Source organism: Puma concolor, chromosome B2 (assembly GCF_028749965.1).
Source record: "Puma concolor isolate L17-30 chromosome B2, mPumCon1.1.hap2, whole genome shotgun sequence".
In the NCBI taxonomy this organism is placed as follows: Eukaryota; Metazoa; Chordata; class Mammalia; order Carnivora; family Felidae; genus Puma; species Puma concolor.
Window position 1 is genome coordinate 128,184,997 of NC_141671.1, and position 21,328 is coordinate 128,206,324.

Below are 21,328 nucleotides of genomic sequence, written 5' to 3' on the forward strand. Positions count from 1 at the left end.
CACATATTCATCAGCAGACTTTTTTTTTCCCCTGTTTCTTTTTCACGTACTTTGGTTCTTAATCCATTCTTTTACAGAAAATTAGAAACGTATCTTTTCACAGTGATTCTACCTACAGAGGTTTTACTTTTGCCTCCTTTTCCCCTGTCTTGTAGATTAAGAAAATTTACATAGTTTTTCTTACGCAGGAAGAAAGTCAAAATGAAAGAATTTCAAGTCACTTTTCCATTTTATTTATTTTTTATTGAAAGGATTTTATTTATTTATTTTTGAGAGAGAGTCAGAGTGCGAGTGGGGAGGGGCAGAGAGAGAGGGAGACACGGAATCTGAAACAGGCTCCATCCAGGCTCTGAGCTGTCAGCACAGAGCCCCACTCGGGACTCAAACTCGAGAACGGCGAGATTATGACCTGAACTGAAGTCAGATGCTTAACCAACTGAGCCACCCAGGTGGCCCTCATTTTTCCATTTTACTTATCCAACTTTCATTCAACATACTGCTTAATCTGTGTCTTGAAATCCACTAGGCAGTAGAGATATAGATTTTACATGCCTTTGGAGGACTTAATGGATTTATTTGGAACACACACAACACTGCCTGTCATGTGGAATTAGTGCTATACGAGTCTCTGATACTACTATTACCGTTGTTACTTATAACTGACGTCCAAAGAGATGAAAGCTATTTTCCCAAGTCATTAGGAGTATCTGTTTAGTATTTGACTGAGATTTTACTTGTAAGGTTTACAAATGTTATGTTACAATTATGCTCTCCTATATTCTTGCAAGATAAGCAGAGTAGGTACAATTATACCCATTTTACAGATTGAATTGAAGAAACTTGGGATCTAAAGACCTAAGGACTTGTCATAGTTCTAGAACTAATAAGTATAGAGGTTGGCCTACATCTTTGCATTTGAATATGTAGCCTGGTATGCTTATTATAACACCAGGAATACATACATAGAAAGATGAATCTTGTCATGTATATAACTGACAACATCAATTTGAGCTGCATGGGTCCAATTATACATGGATTTTTAGAAAAAATATTGTACAGTACTGTAAATGTATTTTCTCTTATGATTTTCTTAATAACATATCCTTTTCTCTAGCTTAACTTTATTATAAGAATACAGTGTGTAATACATGTCAATCTACAATACAAAATACATGTCAATTGATTGTGTTATCTGTTAGGCTTTTAGTCAGTAGTAGACTATTAGTAGCTAAGTTTGGGGGCAATGAAAAGTTAGGTGTGGATTTTTCAACTGTGTGGGGGTTGGGGGCCAGCATTTCTAACCCCCCCATTGTTCAAGGGCCAACCGTACTTGCTGAGATAGGACTGAGTTTAAGGCTTTGACATTTGTGTATTGATCACCTGTATTGTTTAAAAAAATCTACACTTAAAAACCCAAAGGTCAAAAATATAACTAAGAGTGATGGGCCATTGTTACCTCCTGGCAGTATTGTCCATGTTAACAGTGAAGGTTTATTTCCCATATTCTCTCATTCTAGAAATATCCATGTGTGAATCAGAGCATCCTAGTTAATCTCTTTTATATTGATGGAATGCAGTGATACTTGCACTCAAAGTGTATCAACTCATTGCATAGTGTTACATTTCTACCAAATGATAGTTTCAGTTTCAAAAAAGGAGGTAAGGTATGTACCCCATAATTATACTCCATAACTGCAAAGCTAATAATCTATAAACATTGTGTGACGTACCTAGGATTCCTGATTTACTTAGTCCTACTGTCTAAGAAATCTACCTAAATACACATTAGAAAGTATGTACTCATAGGTGTTAGAATCTTTAATAATAGAAAATTTAAATATGGTTTTAATTTTCATGGTTTAAACAATTGACTTCTCTTTTCTAAGAATTGAAACGTAGGCTTTTTTATAGTATATACGCAAATTTACTTTCAAGGTTCACATGCTGGCAGCATGTTGTAAAAAGTTATTATGACCTATTAATATGATAAGCATACTGGTTTTTATTATTTGTTATACTCTCCCTAAAATTCCCATACTATCCTATTAGAAATAAAGTTCTATATTTTGGCATTAAATTCAGTTGTCATAATTCTCCTTTCTTTTTTAAAAATTTTTTTTTTCAACGTTTATTTATTTTTGGGACAGAGAGAGACAGAGCATGAACGGGGGAGGGGCAGAGAGAGAGGGAGACACAGAATCGGAAACAGGCTCCAGGCTCTGAGCCATCAGCCCAGAGCCCGACGCAGGGCTCGAACTCACGGACCGCGAGATCGTGACCTGGCTGAAGTCGGACGCTTAACCGACTGCGCCACCCAGGCGCCCCCATAATTCTCCTTTCAAGTGTGAAATCACACTGTGTTGCTTTATCTTTTTAATTAAGTGTTAATCAATAGTCTTTTATTGTATTCAAAGTAGGATATAAGTTTCCCTGAAGATACCAACACAATTGCTTATCTTCATTCCCTGGAAAACTATTTTTTAATGGTCTAATCTGGTTGTGTTTTATTGAACAATGGATTCATGTTGATGTGAGCAATGCAATATGTTTTATTAGGTCATTTCTGTAGGAAGTGATGATTCAATCTCTTGAAAAAGTAAAATAGCTCTCTCTTCCTAATGTCGAGCAACTGGTGAATGATGTTTTCCACTTTGATAGCAGATTTTTCCCTGAGTTCATTAAATTAGTGTTTGTCCTTATTTAGACCTAACCCTGTGCTTGTTTAAACCCACAAATTGCTGAGGTAAGAACATACTTTTGGGTTATATTTTAGCAACCATACTGCCAAACAATAAGATACATACCTAATGTCTGAGTTCTTAGCATTGATTATTCCCTCTCCCAATATCTTCTCTTAGGAACAATGGTCTAGTGCACTGGTTAGGTTTGCTAGAGAACCCATGATTTTATAGCTCTGATAAAGCTATTTTGTCTCTACCATATCTTCCTTCTCTTTCTACATTGCCTTATCATCTTTCTCTGGGGCAATTTTAGGACTTTCAAAGGTTCGTGATGCTCTTATTATAGATTCACTACCTATATCATATGAAACATGTTAAAACGTTTCCTTTTCCCAACTTAATATAAAGTTGATACGCAACTGTTATATAGGTATAGGATACAATGGATTGGAGAATGTGCTATTAAAACTTGTAAACTTTTATATATTGTAAAATTTTATTTTTCAACTGTGATTTTCAAATCCAATACATTTTCTGTTAAAACTTCAGAGATGTTGTGGGCCCTTGAAAAATTACAATACCCTTGCCTTGAGTATGTGGTGATAACTCTTTTTCTTTGCTTTTCTGCCTCTACATTTTGGACTCCTTTTTCTATCACTTCCATAGGTTATTTTTTTCATTGTCATTTTCATGATCTGCTGCCTACAACAATTTTATTTTTTTGGCCTCTTTTTCTGTGTTTTAAAATCTCTAAGACTGGTCACCTCTTTTGAAATGTATTTTTTTTTTCCTTCTCTAGATTCATTTGTATCTTCTCCCCTTTTATTAGTATGTACAAATGATGTGCTCTCAGACATCAGTTTATGTGAAGTGGAATATATATGGTGTTTTCCTGGACGAGTGTCTGCATAATCACGTTTTTCTCTCAGCCAGATATATCACCAGTGAATAGTCTCCAAACACTTTGTTCATTTCAGCTGTTGTTAATAGTTGCTGATATCTATTCTAACTTTGACTACTTCTTCTTTGCTCATTCAGTAAGTCAACAAATGGGCTTTCGGAACATATATACTTTGCTGAGTTCCTATATTTAAATTAACACATCTTAAAATGGAGGGTATATTAGTTTTCTAGAGCTTCCATAACAAAATACCAGAGACCGGGTGATTTAAACAACAGGTATTTATTTATTTATTTATTTATTTTATTTTATTTTTTTTTCCCTTGATATTACTTTATTTTTTTTATATATGAAATTTATTGTCAAATTGGTTTATTTATTTATTTATTTATTTTTAATGTGTATTTATTTTTGAGAGAGAGAGAGAGAGAGAGAGAGAGAATGAGTAGGGGAGGAACAGAGGGAGAGAGAAGAGAGTCCAAAGGAGGCTCCAGGCTCTGAGCTGTCAGCACAGAGCCCTCTGCAGGGCTTGAACTCATAGACGATGACAGCATGACCTGAACAGAAGTCGGATGCTTAAACAACCCAGCCACCCAGGAGCCCCCAGATATTTATTTTCTCACACTTCTGGAGGCTGGAAGTCTGAGATGGAAGTGTCAGCAGGCTTGGTTGGTTTCTTATGAGGTCTCTTTCCTTGGCTTGTAGATGACTGCCTTTTCACTATATATTCACATGGTCTTTTGGTTCCTTGTGTTGCTGTCCTAATGTCTTCTTACAAGCACACCAGTCATAAGGGATAGGGCTCACCCCAATGAACTCATTTTAACCTTGATTACCTCTTTAAAGGTCCTATCTCTAAATGCAGTCATATTCTGAGGTAGTGGTGGGTTAGGACTTCAATATATAACTTTTGGAAGAAAAAGTGACACAATTTAGCTCATAATAGAGGGCAATAACAAATAAAATATATGTCACAATATATACAATCTCCTTACCACCCATAGTGGTAATTGTTGTCTGAAGAGGTGAGATTGTAGCTCTTATGATGAAATCATTTTAGTGAGAGGATAATCTGGACTTTTTTTTTTAAACTTATTATGTAGGACCTGACAATGTTCTTTTCTACCAGAACCTAAATCTTGTAAGGGCTGGTGCCCGGGGTTATATTTACATACTTAACTAACAGAAAATACTATGTATTGGCTGTAAGTCATTAACTTATGTTTGAATAAGTCCTCCCTGCCTTACCCACTCATGCTATTCAGTTCCCCAAATTTTTAAATGTCGTCTGCATTGCTTACAATGGCTAAAGATGTGAGACATCCTCACATTTCCCTATCATCACCTCCCTGTTCTGCTCCCTGCTACTGCCATATGTGTCGTTCCTACTGTAACCAACCTAAAATGGATGGTATACTTATCTTTTGGCTACTGACAGTTTGGAAAAGTCTAGTGTGCCTCTGTTCGGTGCTGGTCTGCTTCAGTTATTCCAACCCGAGAGAGACGAACGTTTCTTCTTTTTCTTCCCCCCACTTACTCCAACACAGCACCAGGGACTGGAACCATAGCAGGGAACCAGTCAAAATTCTTATTTTCAAGTTGGTCCAAGTGTCGGGGCCTGAGGTATCCTCCCAAACCCTCCACCTCCTGGTGTCTCCAAAGGCAAACCATTCATCAAGAATTTTGTAGCCAAGTCCCCCAAATTTGTAACCCAAGATGATGAAGGCTGACATGGCTGGAGTTGGTGCTAAAAAGCAGGTGGAACTGGAGGGGGAAAAAAAACACACACACCTTCTCAATCAAGTGTTGGAACTCCAACACACACCTAAAGGGTGTATGCAGTTGAGGAAGAAAATCTGAAGCTAAAATCATAAAACCAAATTCTTGGACACTATATAGAAAATCTCATGTCATCTTCTTGTGTTTTTCAAAACGCTGACACAAAAAGAAAAAGAAAAGTAAGGGACTTGTCTCCTTTCTGTTTTATGAGATTGCTGCCAATCTTTTTATTGTTTAACATTTGGATCAATTCCAAATGTTATAGTACCTTTTTGTGTGGCTTCGTTGAGTGGGTATGAAGATAATGTCAGATCTGGGCAAAACTAGGAGCATAATAGAAGACTTGCATGAGTGTGTATTATGAGTCTATGAAAATGTGCAAATGTATTGTAGGAACTTTATAATTAGTAATGTGTATTATTTATGAAACATGAAAACAAATGTATTTCAAATTTGCTTTGATTTATAGATTTTTTTTTAACGTTTTATTTATTTTTTGGGACAGAGAGAGACAGAGCATGAACGGGGAAGGGGCAGAGAGAGAGAGAGGGAGACACAGAATCGGAAACAGGCTCCAGGCTCTGAGCCATCAGCCCAGAGCCTGACGCGGGGCTCGAACTCACGGACCGCGAGATCGTGACCTGGCTGAAGTCGGACGCTTAACCGACTGCGCCACCCAGGCGCCCCTGATTTATAGATTTAACACTGTCTTTTATTATAGGCATAGTAAGAGATACAAGGAAATAACCATTATGTTGTGAGAAGGTGACCAAAATCATGTACCGAATGCACAGCTTTGTCTACCCTTTCCACCATCTTGTGCCTCTTTACTATTTGCTTCTTTTTTTTTAAGTGTATTTATTTATTGAGAGAGAGAACATGCACGTGTGCCCAAGTGGAGAAGGGACAGAAAGAGGGAGAGACAGAATCCCAAGCAGGCTCTATGCTGTTAGCTGGAGCCTGACGCGAGGCTTGATCGCACAAGCAGTGAAATCATGACCTGAGTTGAAATCAAGAGTTGGACACTCAATGGACTGAACCATCCAGGTGTCCCCATCTGTTTCTCTCCTCCCCATTTCCCTTCTCCTAAGGAAAAAAAAATTGGTTTCACATTTATAAAATTTCAGTAGTTAATCATCTATGAGAGCAGCCTAACCTCTAATTGTTGAAACATAACCAAAATAAGGTACTTGCTCAGTTAGAGCTCGTTACATGGAGTAATAAAAGAGGATTGTTGGTTTCTCTTTAATCAATTAAAAACAGAGGGTGTCAAAATGAAGATTTTTCTTCAAACTGAGTTGTAAATTTGGGAAGATTTGTTGTTAAAAACTTCCTTGGCCTAAAACAATCCCCTTGGTATCTGAGAAAATGAGTGCTGGTCGTGCGTATGTTTGAAAAGTAAAATTTTGAGGAAAAATAGAAATAGGTTGGAAACAGTGCTTGGTAAACAGTAGTAACCAACTCCAAATGTTTTTACTCCAAATCTGTGTTATCTCTGGCACAGAGGAGATCTTTGGGGAACATATATGAAAGTGGATTAAGTTTGACTAACCTTATGTAAACCACATCTAGAAGAGAATGGTCACAAGAGTTTGGTCTCAAGGTTTATTTGTAGTACCTGGCAGCTCAACTTTTGCAAAATCCCTTAAGAGTATATTAGTGTCAAAATCATGAATAAAATGGGAGAGTTTTACACATGTACCAATTGATACTTTCTTGTTATTTTATCTCATTACTTCTCCCCAAATTTTCTGTGAACCCTACTATCTTGCAGACTTGTAGTCATTCTTTGACAATTTTTTAAACTTTAGCTTGTAGATCCCATTAGGTAAGGGCATTAATATCACAAAATAATGTGAAAATGTTAAATAGAAAAAGGGATCCATGAGTACAACTTATGGTTGTTAGATGTGGGCTACTTTTAATTATGGAATAATCTTATGTTTTTATTGATGCAAGATTTGATGAATGACTTCAGCTACATAAATATAGAAAATAGCCACATTGCAAACATTTTGCATCCCTTTTGTGGCCTAATATGCAAACATTTAAAATTGTGTTACAATTTTGCTTTGCTGTTTAATAAAAACCTGTTTCAGGATTAAAAAAAGAAGTCCTTGTCTTCATAAAGATTTATTCTTTTAGAAGGGTGGGGAGAACAAGAAGTAAATAAGAACATACAGGGGGTGGGGCAGAAGGGTCTTACTGTATTATAATAACAGGTGAAATACCCCCATTGATAATTAGACAAATGCTGCTAATAAAATTGTAAAACTAAGACACGGATTTCAGAAAAAAGTTATTCTAGACTGAGAGAATAATAAGTAAGATCTTAAGGGGAAAGAGGGTTACTTCTCTTGTTCAAGGTCTCAAACAGTCATTTATTCATTCAAAAAATATTTAATTATTTTGTTAACACCTACCACATGCTAGAAAGGGGGCTGATGTTTCAAAAGTGGACAAACATAGACAGGGAGAGAAGGGTCAAGTGGAGTAAATAGACTTTAATTACATAAATATATATAAAATTATAATTGTAACACATGATGTGATGAGGGAGGTTGGAGAAGTGATAACTTCTAATAGAAGAATTTGAACTGTCCAGAATTGACTTTGTGGCTGAACTGACACTCGAAGTTTTAACTGAAGAATGTGTGGGAGTTGCATAAGTGAGGAAGAGAAAGCATATTGACCGATAAAGAAAGATGATGAGATTTGATTGGGAAAATTTTTTTTCCCCCCAGATAATGGAAATACCCTGTGGGAAGTTGCTACCAGAACATTCTGGAGAACATCCCCCTTTTGTGTCATTCTGCCATGACACAAGGCGAGTTACATCACTATGCCACTCACAAATCTGTACTGGAATATTAAAATAGCACTGGGTCTCCTGTCTTTATTAAAAGAGTTGTTGGAATAAGAGACCTTGACTGTGGAGTCAAGGTGAGGAAGAAGCGTGTCAGGGAAAGTGTGTCCTGAGTGGAGCCTGAAGGGAAGGTGGAGATTTGGTATCAGAGGAAAGGTGATTGCTTCACTCACTGTGGAAGGAGTCACAGACTTAGAGAAGAGAAACTCATGGTTTAACATAACCAACCTGTTAGTCCTCCTTTTAAAAAATAATTATGGGGTCCCCTGGGTGGCTCAGTCGGTTGAGCGCCCGACTTCGGCTCAGGTCATGATCTCACGGTTTGCGAGTTCGGGCCCCACGTCGGGCTCTGTGCTAACAGCTCAGAGCGCGGAGCCCGCTTTGGATTCTGTGTCTCCCTCTCTCTCTGTCCCTCCCCCACACGTGCTCTGTCTCTCTCTGCCTCTCAAAAATAAAGAAAACTAATAAGAAAATTAAACAATAATAATTGTGGTTACCTCTTTCTTTTTCTTGGCTTTAAAAATACTCAAGGTCATCCTGCTTTCTGCTTTTATTATTTATATTCACTCCTCAGGTCTTCTACCTTGTTACTGTTTTACTATCTCTTACATCGCATCTGGCTTTTCTCGCTTCCAAGAGGTAAACCTTTCAATTATACCTTGGTTAATATTCATTGCAATGACAGTCCCCTGCTTATCCATAGTTCCACTGTTTACAGTTTTATTCCTCTGGTCGACCATGCTCTGGAAGCCGATGATCCTCTTTCTGATGTATCATTAAGAAGGTCATTAGAAGCCTAACACTATGTCACAATGCCTGTGTCACTCACCTCGCGTCATCTCATCATGTAGGCATTTTGTCATCTCACATAAGCACATGAAGAAGGGTACAATAAGATATGTGAGACAGAGAGAGACCACGTCCACAGAACTCATTACAGTATATTGTTATAATTGTTCTTTTTTTAAGTTTGTTTATTTATTATGAGAGAGAGAGGCAGAGAGAGGGAGAGAGAGAGAATCCCAAGCAGGCTCTGTGCTGACTGATGTGGTGCTCAAACTCACAAACCGTGAGATCATGACCTGAGCGGAAACCAAGAGTCAAAAAGCTTAACCGACTGAGCCACCCAGGTACCCCTATTGTTATAATTGTTCTATTTCATTACTGGTCATTATTAATCTCTTAGTGTGCCTAACTTGTAAATGAAACTTTATCATCGGTATGCATGTATAGGAAAAACATAGTATGTATGGGGTTCAGTATCATCTTCAATTTCAGGCATGCACTGGGGGTCTTTGAAAGGTTATCCCCCATGGATGCGGGGTGGGGAGGGAGTACAGTGCTATCCTTTCAGACTTACGTGTTAGCCTCTGCTTTGTTTAGTTATCTACTCTTTAAAATAGCCCTTGCTTACCTGGGCTTTTTCGTAACTATTTTAGCATGGTTCCATGTGTGGTTCCTTTTCATTTCTAATTAAAAATACTTTTAATATTATTTTTATAGGATCTCATCTTGCAAATGATCATAGCATTGTTTATTCAACAGAAAAGCTTCTATTTGAAGAAGCAGAATACTTATATTTATTTTAAGTAGTCATGTAGATAAAAAATGACAAATGAGAAATTAATAGATGAGTTTTCTTTCCTTATCTATAAGGAATTTTTCTTTATCTATATAAGGTATTTTTTTCAGACAGAACAAAATATATATAGTATTATTTTATAGTAAATAGTTGTGGGCATTATATATATGTGTGTGTGTGTGTGTGTGTGTGTGTGTGTGTATTTACTATAAAATTTACAGTAAATTTTCTGAAGGCAAAGGGTTTGGCTTATTTAGCGTTCATACTCAGCACCCAGCCCTAGTCTGGGCCCATAAAACATGTTTAATAAATGGCTACATAATAAATGGGGAAGGGCAAATGAAGAAAGGTCTGCATTGCATATCCAGGTGAAGGCTGGGATCTCATATAGATATCATATTTTATGTGGGTTATGTTCAGATTCTCTCCTGACAAAGTCCTTTTCAATCAGTAGTTCAAACTTATGTGTCCCTCGGTGTCACCTGCGGGGCTGGGTAAAACATGGCTTGCTGGGCCCAACACCCAGAATTGCTGATTCAGGAGGTCTAACAAGTTCCCTGGCAATGCTGCTGGTCTGGGAACTTCACTTTGAGAACACCTGCATTAAATGCAATATCACAAAAGGACAGGGAAGCAGGAAGAAGCACTGAGATTGTCCCGGTCCTTTGATTAAGCATGTATTTTCCTCGTGCAGTTTGGCTCTCTAGTTGGGCTGCATAACCCTCTCTTGATTTCATCTACTGATTTCTATGTTCATCTCAATCATGAATAGGATTAAGATTTTGAGGGGAGATTAACCTTTGATTTGTTTTTAAGTTTCTTTATTTCGAGAGAGAGAGAGAGAGAGAGACAGAGTGCATAAGCAGGGGAGGGGCAGAGAGAGAGAGAGAGAGAGAGAGAGGGAGAGAGAGAGAATCCCAAGCAGGCTTCCCACTGTCAGCACAGAGCCCGATATGGGGCTCAGACACACGAACCATGAGATCATGACCTGAGCCGAAGTCAACAGCTGAACACTTAACCAACGGAGACACCCAGGCACCCCTGATTTTTTATTTTATTTTTTTTTAACCGAGAAAACAAACGTAGAAGATGAAAATCTGCTCGACTTTAGCTACTTCTACACAGATGAAATAATCGCTACTCCTGGGTCTTTCCAGAGAAGTGAGAATGAGGTTGTAATAACTTTACAGATTGAATTAACTAAAAAATAATGTGCATATTTCTATGAGGTAGCACATCTAGTCAGTGAGGGCAGGATGGCTTATTTAATAAATGTATTCAGAATATTGGTTGACTTTTATCTCATACAATCAACATAAATTCTAGTATCAGTTCAATGTTTTAAAAGGTATAGAGACTTGAAGAAAATAAAAGTTCACCTTAAAAATTCCAATTTACTTTGGTGATTTATTTCTGTATATAGTACTTTAGTATTCTTGGATAGGAAAAGCTTTTCTAAACATGAACTCATGAAAGCAACCCTAAAAGAATATTGATGGGTTCGAGTAGGTAAAAAACCAACCAGACAAACACACAAAGAAGTACTCTGTCGAAAACCACAATAAACAAACCCGCTGGTAGAAAGGAAAACGTTATTGCAAACTTTCTAAAGTATATTTTAACTGTTTATATGACAAAGTCTTGGAGATTTTACCTTTTGACAGATTTCAAATAAATTATTCTAGAGAAATATTTATGGATGTACGTAAGCGGAAAATGTAAGGATTCACAACACAGACGGTTAATGACAGCAAACCACTGACAACAGCAATAGAGAATTAAGTCTGTGAATGAGGGACAAGGCCGTATGAGTGTCAAATAGCAGTTGAAAGGTGTTGTACATAAATACTACCTGAAATATATGGTCACAATATAGTGTCATGAGAAAAGCAGGGCACAAAGTTACATGTGCAAAATGATTCTCTTTTTGTTTTTGAAATATCTGTTTTCAGGATATAGATTGGAAAAAACATGAATCAAAATCTTTAAAGTGTTTGCTTACTCTGCATTGTAGGATTACATGTGATTTTCTCCTTTTGAATTACCTGTTTCCTGAATACTTTGCAACAAATTTGTCTTATTTTTAAAATTAAACAATGTGAAAAAATTTGCAAACTTGTAGTCATTTTTGTCTCACAAATAGTTACATAAAACCCCTCTTGACCCCATCCAAACACTCAGCTTTGAATTCTTTCATTATGTAGAGGGGAAAAGTTGAGAATTTATCTCTGGGTCCTTAGGAATTTTCTCTATGCAGTTCAAAGTGGATTTGGTTGGCTGGCCAATATAAACTCCACTCCATGGCCCTCTGTCCCCCCTGTCCATGTTGCTATGCGAAGACATAAAAATCTAACTCTCCATAATTACTTTACATGTTGGCCCAGAGAAAGGGTTTCAGAGGAGGTATCTAAACTGTGCTTCTCTTGTATCTGTTTTGCTTTGTAACGCTCTTTCCCTTAATTGAGAAAAGAAAAATGAAAAATAAAGAATTTTGCTGGTTTGGAAAATACTTGTGGAGATCACCGCCTCCAACTGTGCGTGTTCTTGCTGTCTGTTATGGTCCATTCGATAAACATGGTATTCAACGGCCAGGCGGTTGTTGATATATTTGGCAACGCTGATAACGTGATCTATGTTTAGGAGGAAGTAGCTGCGTCATTCGGTGGGGGCAGAGGTTTTCTCAAAGCAATTGTTCCCTTCTCAAGGAAAAGTTAGGTCATTGAACCTGAAGTTCTCACTCTGAGTCTGAGCATTTTCATTTTGTCATCTGTACTTTTTTCTGTTGCTTTTATTGGAATTTTAGATTAATCTTTGGGCTTGTTCTCAGAAGCTGCAAGCACTAACTGAAAAGAAATGCAAACCTGGTCAATTCTGACTTTCAGGGTATAATTAGAGTAATGAGGAAAATTATAATCAGAGTAATAAGGAAAATATGCATCTTAGCATATTTCTTAAATATCCACCGATCACAGCTTTTAGTGTTTTCATTTGGGATCTGCAAGTTTAAAAACATATATACACAAAAAAGCCTTGAATCTCAAAGTTCTCTCTTACATATATATATATATACACACACGTATATATATGTATACACACACACACACATATATATATATACACACACACATATATATAGTCACACACACACATATATATATATATATGTGTTATATACATACAAAAACATAGTCTGCATGTAATCTGTGTGTGTGAGGTATACAAACACACACACGGACTAGAGAGAGACAATATATGTGTATGTATGTAAGCCTGTGTGTGTGTGTGTGTGTGTGTGTGTGTGTGTATATATATGTATGTATTTACACACACATACGCAGATGTATATATTGTATATACATGTATATACATGTATATATATTCACATATATAGCAATATATATGCACAGACTATATGTACATATGTGCATCTATAAATGATGTGTGCATTCTTATATTTACACAATATATGTATATGAATATATGATCTGTCTTTATACATAGTCCTTGTAGAGGGATTTGAACACATTTTATCAAATAAAAGTGTTTGGACATCAAAGGGCATGAAGTCTGGGACAACACAATGCCTTGTAGTGGCCAGCTGAGTTTTAAATGGATTTCTAGCATTTTTCTTGAGAGGTGGTTCCATTATCTAAGAGTTTTCATTGGGAGGAAGATCCCCAGATAGGCTTAAGTTTCCTCTTCTAAACTGATTTTATTAAGCCACATCACCCCTCCAAAGCTGAGTAATTCCTCTCCTCTCGGCATTTCCATTGTTACAGGGGAAGGCAACAACCAGCTCCTCAGCTGTCATCAGGATATTTTTAGCTTTTCTGATCTTCCTTTTTAAGTGGGATACGTACATATACACACATATGCAGATCACACGTACGTAGTCACCACCATGGCTTTATTTGGCATTTACAGAACATCCAAATGTTATCACTATTTCAGATGTGCTATTACTATTTCAGAAATAAGATTCCAGTGTTCTGTAAACTCATGAGAAGCCATTTTTGCTTGCCTTTTTGTGGTGAATCGTTTATGTTCACAAGAGGCCGCTAACAATATACTAGCTTTCACTCACATTTTGTAGAAGTTGGTTATATGTGTGACGAGGCAGAGTCTAACAATCTCTAAGCTTGTTTATGACTAGTTTGGGCTGGAGAAGATACAAAGAAAGTGGAATATACAATAAATGCCTTCAACCCCATTCAGTTCCATTAGGAATGGAATTTTTTTTCATGGGGAAGATAGATATGTTTACTCACCTTCTCGAAAGAGACATTTGAAATCGGTTAGGGGAGTTGGGACCTATAGCCTCTACTATCATGGCAGGAAGCTGTTATTATTTTTAAATGATTTACAAGTATTTCCCTATCTCCTGAAATTTTTAGTTTCACAGTGTCTGATTTTGGGTTTTAAGCTAGCTCATTGATGGGGAAAGGAAATGAAACTGTGCTTACCTCTCTGTCCTCCTCTCCTTTCTCTTCCTTTGGCCTCCATTTTCCTCCATTACTCCTTTTTCCCTCCTGCTCCTCTGCTTTCTTCCCATACTCCTTTGCTGCCTCAAACCTCAGTTCCTCCTTTTTCCTCTCCCCGGCCCTTTCCCTTCTCCCTCTCTGATTTTTTCCAGTTCTCCCTTAAGGAGATTTATTTTTGACCTTCAAGCACCACATTGCTGTCAGTCCTTGGGTTTCCCCACCTGGGGATTATTTCCTAGGCCCTCCAGGAGGAACTCTGAGGAAGGAAGGATCTTTTCTCTTATGCTCAGATCACTTCTGTATCATAGCATGGTCTGGGTACTAGATGATCTAAAGTAAATGGAGAAGATATCCTAGAAGTCTGTACATATAAAAAAAAAAAATATTGAAATTTAATACGATGACCTCCTCAGAAGTATTTTGGTTATGACCAGCCTCTTTAAAATACATTAGGTAACATCTCTCTAATTAGAAATAATTTAAAATATATAGAGATATCTTAAGAAAGCATATTTACTTTGAGTGAGAATTGATGTGTTCTGTTGTTATTTTTAATCAACTTTTGTCTAGCCATCCTGGTCTGCTCTAAGAACTGTGAATGTTGTACAACTTATTATTAGTTATGGCTTTCTGAAATTTGAAATTGAGACCATAATCACAAATGACTAAAATACCTAATTTTTTCTCCTATTTTTATTTGTTCATCCAGGTTTTAGGAGTTTATTGTTATCTTGAGGGGAGGGGTTCTACCATTAAAAACTCATTAAATTATTTTGAGGCACCTGGGTGGCTCAGTCAGTTAAGTGTCTGACTCTTGGTTTCAGCACAGGTCATGATCTCATGATTTGAAGGTTTGAGCCCTGTGTCATACTCTTCACTGACAGTGTGGAGCCTGCTCAGAATTCTCTCCCTCTTTCTCATTCTCTACCTCTCCCCTCTCTTGTTCTTTCAAAATAAATAATCCTAAAAATTTTTTTTTTAATTTCATTAAATTATTTCAACCCAAACTGCTTGATAACTATTTTGGACACTAGTAATTACCAAATCAGCTAGGAAAATAGTTTATTTCCTTTATGTTGATTCAGTGAATAATTTTCACATTGCAAGACAAGTCGGTTGTGTTCTGTGATTGTGTTGACATCTATACCTTGTCTCTTCCCCATCTTAACTGGGTGTTCTTGGGGGTGTCACTTAGCCTTTTTGTGTTTGTTTCCTCTTCATAAAGAAGGATAAAACCATAGAAACAAATTTATATGGGTGCTTCCATGATTAAGTGAGGTAATCTATGAAAGCACGTTGAATACTACCTGACACATTATAAGTGTTCTGATGATAAAGATGGGAATTCAGATACTGACTACATCCCAAGTAACCCTGTTTCACAGAAGAAAAGCTCTATGTGTGCCAAAGATTAAGATTCGTAGTATACTGTTACTTTTTTAAAAATTTCTTTTAATGTTTATTTATTTTTGAAAGAGAGAGAGTGTAAGCGGGGGAGGGGCAGAGGGAAAGGGACAAACAAAATCCAAAGCAGGCTCCAGCTCTGAGCTGTCAGCGCAGAGCCCAGCGTGAGGCTCGAACTCGAGATTGTGAGATCATGACCTGGGCCGAAGTCAGATGCTTAACTGACTGAGTCACCCAGGCATCCCCAAATTCACAGTGTAAAGTTTAAGGAATCTGTTTACAAGGTAAGTAGAGAAAACAAGAACAAAAACAAAATGCAGTTCCTAGGAGGCCCATTAAATTACAGTCTTATCTGTTCAATTTCAAGTCCAACCCCTTTAATCAGTTTCCCCGACACACGTGTCAGCCGACATACCTGCAAGGTGACTCACCTTATTCCAATTAAACTAGATTGAGATTAAAAACAAACAAGCCAACAGCTGGAATGTGACATGTGGGTCAGACTCTTCCGAGTCCAGTGGGGTAACTCCACGGAGATCAGAACGCTCTTCAAAAACCAACAACCAATTGGCACATGTCTCCAGGCATGCTTGGAGTCTACAGGGCCAAATGGTAGAGTGTCCTGGCAGGGCCCAAAATTCTTCCTTGATGACACAGAAAAGAAAACTTTCAAAGCAGTTATGTAACCCGAGAGAACACAATGCATCCACTGTATGCATCCTGGGGCTGTCCATGCACACATTATTTCTATATTTTTCTGTTCTGTAAACTTCAACACTAAAGATCAACATCATTTCAAGTAAACATCCTTTCTACTTTTTCTTTGCAAAAACATGCCGCAGAGAACACAAGTTATTCATTTTTCTGGCTAAAGAAGGCATTCCTATTTTAATGGTCAATTATATCATAATCTGAATTTGCCACAAGTCTTCTTTTTTATATTTAAACACTCTTTGCACTGTTTTATTTTTTAATCCTTAAATATAAAAGTAAAGTCTAGAACATGTACAAAACAATTGCTCATCTTATGAAACCTCATTAAGGAAGTAGTTTTTATTCACTCCATACTGTTGGCATTTCTCAATTTCAGTAATCATTAATATTTTTAAAAGCTGCCAGCAGATGCTTACATTTCTTTTAGAAACTATTTCCGTCAAAGACAGATTTCAATTACGTCTTTAACTCTTACTGTCATTTCCCTATTGTTTTCAAAGTATTACTAATTCCTCCAAGTTCATTTGTATTCTGTGAGATTCTTCTTGCATCCAAGCCAACTCTCCTTGTAAAGTGACTTTTGCATGTGTGTATGACATTCAGAACATAACCCTGCATGTAAATATATATAAATATATATATATATATATATATATATATATATATATGTATTTAAAAAATAATTTTCATGAAACTACTCAAAAAGAAACTTGAACTCTGGGAACGAATAGTGATTCTTTTGAACATTCTCTCATCTATGGCACCCTGACTATCAAAACAATTTAGATGTCTCTATCTTGACAAAACTTTAAAAAAATGTTGATTCTTTTCTGTTTTTATTTTTATTTTTGATTCTTTGTTTGTTTGTTTGTTTTTAGAAGGACACAACTCTTAAAACAGAAAATGTAAAAGAAGAAAATAAAAACCTCCCAAAACAACCATGGGACAACCAAGGCAATAAGGTGCTAACTCAGTAAATACAAATTTGCGTAATACTTCAGATTTGGGCAGTTAGCCAAAGACCTAGTGAGGCAATCTGCTGATTCTGATGCAAATGAAAAACTCGAATGACTCCTTATATTCATCTTGACTGAGAAAACCATTACAGACTCTTTCACTTCCCCTTTTCCTTATGAAGCATATCTTTGAGATTGACACATGCAGAATTGTTAAGAGTATATTTATGTAAAGTATACAGTTCTTCTATGAAAGCAACTGCAGCTAAGAGTTTAAGGGAGTGTGCTTGGGGTGGAGAGGTGAAATGTGTGAGGGGGGACTTGATCATGCATGACTGAGAAGTAATCCAACAGTGTAATGATGGGTACATAGGCTACACCAGCTGTGGGCTCGGACACTTTGCAGTTGTGCCATTTGGGTTCTGTTAATCTTTCTCTGCTGCGGTCTCCTCCTCATCAAAAAGGGGATATGAGTATTAATGTCTGTCTCGGAAAGTTGTTATGAAGATTACATAAATTCAGTTTCATAAAATATATAAAGTGCTCCAAACAGTGTCTGCTGTTCATGTTCTATGTAAGTTTTTATTTTTAATAGATTTGTTTATTTATTTATTTATTTATTTATTTATTTATTTATTTATTAAGAGAGGGACAGAGAGAGCATGAGCAGGGGCAGGTCAGTGAGAGAGGGAGACAGCGAATCCTAAGCAGGTTTCGGATGTCAGTGCAGAGCCTGAGGTGGGGCTCTATCCCACGAACCCATGAGATCATGACCTGAGCTGAGATCAAGAGTTGGATGCTTAAGCAACTTAACCACGCAGGTGCTCCAATAGACTAACTTTTTAGAGCAGTTTGAGGTTCACAGGAAAATTGAGATTTCTATATGCCCTTTGTCCCATATATGCCTAGCCTCCCCCAATCTATGTCATTCACTGGAATGTTGTATTTGTTATGACTGATGAACCTGCACTGTCACATCATTATCCCCCAAAGTCTATAGCTTATGTTAGGGCTCACTGTTGGTGTTGTATGTTATGTGGGTTTTGACATATGTATTAGGGCATTATTTTAATAATCAAAAGTGGTTTGAGTGTTAGGGGCTAAATTGTGACACTTTTGTTACAGATGGAAGGAAATTTGGGGGGATTGTTAATGAAATTCCTTTCTATGAGGAAACTGGTAGTTCTTCCTCAAGTCCCTACACCACCCACTGGAAGTTATGATGGAGTCATCAATTAGTGGTCAAACATACATGACCTAATGGGGAAAAATGTGGTTTTTGTAAGAAGAAATCATGGTGACTGGGCCACTATGGTTCTTTGGAAGGTCACAACAAAAGGGAAGGAGTAAAGTTTCAACTTTAGAAAAAGTAAAAGAAAGTCTTCATATCAATGAAGATAACATTTTGATGTTATTGTATTTTGTAGAAGGAGGTGAATTAAATTTTGGTGAATTGTTTATGGTGAATTCTAACAAAAATTAACTGTATTATTTTGGAGAAAGGAGAACAATAGTATGGAACTCATTGCCTGGGAGGAGACTAGGTTGAAAACCTAAATTAATGTAAGATCAATTTAGATAAATTCAAAAATTACCAATCTATACTAAGGGAAGACAGAGATTTACTCACTTTCACCCTGGTGTAGATACTTGTACAAACATAACCAATATCTTTATCTTTCATAGTGATACCTCTCAACAGACTACCATATTAACCTTCAAAGTGTGCTTGCCTCAGTCAACTGAAGCAAAGACATACAGAAACAGACCCGATTGAGAAAATGTTCTTAAAAAAAAAAAAAAAAAAACTACGGAAAAAAGACAAAGCTCATGCCCTCCTTTAGCTCAGAGAAAAAAAATACTGGGAGAAAAAGTGAAGGAGAATTACGTGCATGTTACAAACTTGAAAAGCATAAATATGTGTCACAGATTTAGAATGTTCTATAATGAAGTTCTGATACACCTCATCTATCTATCTGCACCAAGCTTATGGTGAAGACACAGAACACTTGTCTGTGTTCTGAAATAGTCCAAATTTCTGTTCCTTTATTGTCCAATATGTGTGCACGCGTGGGTGCATGGGGGACAGGAAGGAATGCATGTATGCTTTTGTGTAATTCTCTATTTCATGATTCTGAACTGGAATTGAACAGATACTGGAGCTTGTTACTGTTCATGTCACTTTCTTGGTGTCTACTTAGGCAAATACTCCTAAAACTTAGGAATTGAACAGATACTGGAGCTTGTTACTGTTCATGTCACTTTCTTGGTGTCTACTTAGGCAAAAACTCCAAAAAACTTGTTTGGACTGAGAGAATCACTTTCTGCCTGGTTGGAGTCTAAGAAGAAACACTATGGAGCTTCACGAATGGAATGGCCAGACTGCCCGGGGAACATTGGTAAACCCACTGTTACCCTCCTTCCTGCTCCCCTCACCCTCTGCCCGGAGGATTCGGCGGCCAAAGTGGTGTCCCATTTACTCGTGCCCCATAACATGTGGAGTGCGCTAACAGTATCTGCAATGAAACATTATGCTTTCTGGATAATTGCTCTGATCACTTATATCATTTCTTATTAAAAATGTATATATAGCTCTTAAAAAGGGAAGAGGAGGGAGAGCTGGGGGAGGAAACTGCATTTTAGAGGTGTGCTGGTTGCTTAATTTTTTTTCCATTTATTTAATCATCACTTTAATATTTCCTTATAATTCACATTTTAATAAAACCACACCGAGGGTCAGAGAGGTCGACTAATTTACACACAGTGCATGGCTAGGAAGCCGAGACAGTGATCTCTCTATTACACAGTAAGTTCCACAAAGTGCCGAATTAAGACCTCAGTAACACCAGCCAAGAAACACTGCATTAATTATATGGATGGTTCATGCAGGGTAGTTTTTGGGTCTGAATTATATGCATCTTTGGCATACATTTTTTTTTTTTTTTTACTTTGTGTGGAGAACTGGAGATTCGTTAACCACTATACAAGACTGAAGACCGGACATTAAAAAAAAGAAAAAAAAAAAAGATAATGTTTAAATTCATAAATGTGTGAATGTTTTGGCATACACCGAGATAGGCTTTCAACTTCCTTTCACCTTACCTTTCTTCCACAGCTTAATTACACACTTTTTTTTTATTGAGGCAACAAATTCTTTCCTCTTTAGATCTGTACCCCACAACAACCCAGAGCTCAGAACATAAACAAAGACACATTTGGAAGCTCCTGCAGAGACCGATATCCAAGATCAACAGATCCTGCAATTTGCTACTTCCTCCTCCCCCCACCTCCTCCGAGGGGGCTTATGTAAGTCTCCCCTGGGGCGATGCATGTATGGTTTTACAGAGATGACTGAAAGCTATGGCTGGAGCAGTTATATTAGACCTCCGTAAAGGAGTAAATGGGTAATACTTAACGTTCAGTAAGCTCATTTATAGGATCCCAAATATTAATAAATGAGTGCAATCGACACAGTCTGACACCAACACGTTGGAATTTATGACTTGTAACAGCAGAGGCAATGAATCTGCCAAAGCATCTTTTCAACGTTTTAATATAATTGGGAAGCCTGAAGCCACTAAACTATCTATGAATTTCCTGTATTTGCCCTGATTTGCTCTTGAACATCCACAAAGTCTGGAGCCTCGTATAAAACTTTAGAAAGGGGGTTGGTAGTAGAGCTTTTCTTTTAATGTTTGGAACTTGGGACAACGTGCGTTGCAATTTCCGGGCAGTTTAGTACCATTAGAGCAAAAGCCGGATAAATCCGGCTTCCTATTTTCACCTTGTAGAATTCTATATTAAGGGCCACGAACGAAGAAACACATATCAGATGAGCAGCTTGTCCTTTAAAGTGAAAAGCTCCCTTCACCGGGACATTCAGAACCTTCCCAAAATGGACTTGTTTTCAGCTTGTTCATCTTTTCCTCCTCCCGACTGTTTTTTTTTTTTAAAGTTTCATGTC

General features: G+C 37.2%; 1 pseudogene; it reads left to right on the plus strand.

Moving 5' to 3' along the window:
- The first annotated feature begins 5,256 nt into the window (after positions 1 to 5,256).
- Positions 5,257 to 8,240, plus strand: LOC147581249 (short coiled-coil protein B pseudogene; annotated as a pseudogene).
- Positions 8,241 to 21,328: the final 13,088 nt, after the last annotated feature.